The following is a 565-nucleotide window of genomic DNA, read 5'->3' on the forward strand; positions in this document are numbered from 1 at the left end:
CACTCGGGGCTTAGCTGCAGTCCAGTACTCGCCTAAGTTTTAAAAAAATCCTACCAAGTGATGAGGAAACCTCACACTCGGAGACTTAGCTGCAGTCCAGTACTCGCCTAAGTTCAGAAAATCCTACCGAGTGATGAGCAAACCTCACACTCGGGGGCTTAGCTGCAGTTCAGTACTCGCCTAAGTTTTAAAAAATCCTACTGAGTGATAACCAAACCTCACACTCGGGGGCTTAGCTGCAGTCCAGTACTCGCCTAAGTTTAAAAAAATCCTACCGAGCGGTGAGAAAACCTCACACTCGGAGGCTTAGCTGCAGTCCAGTATCGCCTCAGTTTGAAAAACACCCCTATCCGCAAGGACGACGAGGTGCGGGTCGACTGCAATCCTCTCCTCAGAGCTGCGCCACAAGTACAACGTGCGCTCCATCCCTATCCGCAAGGGCGACGAGGTGCAGGTGGATGCAACCCTCTCCTTGGAGCTGCGCCACAAGTACAACGTGTGCTCCATCCCTATCCTCAAGAGCAACAAGGTGCAGGTCGACTGCAATCCCCTCCTCGGAGCTGCA

The sequence above is a fragment of the Triticum dicoccoides genome, chromosome 3A, assembly GCF_002162155.2.
Source record: "Triticum dicoccoides isolate Atlit2015 ecotype Zavitan chromosome 3A, WEW_v2.0, whole genome shotgun sequence".
Classification (NCBI taxonomy): Eukaryota; Viridiplantae; Streptophyta; class Magnoliopsida; order Poales; family Poaceae; genus Triticum; species Triticum dicoccoides.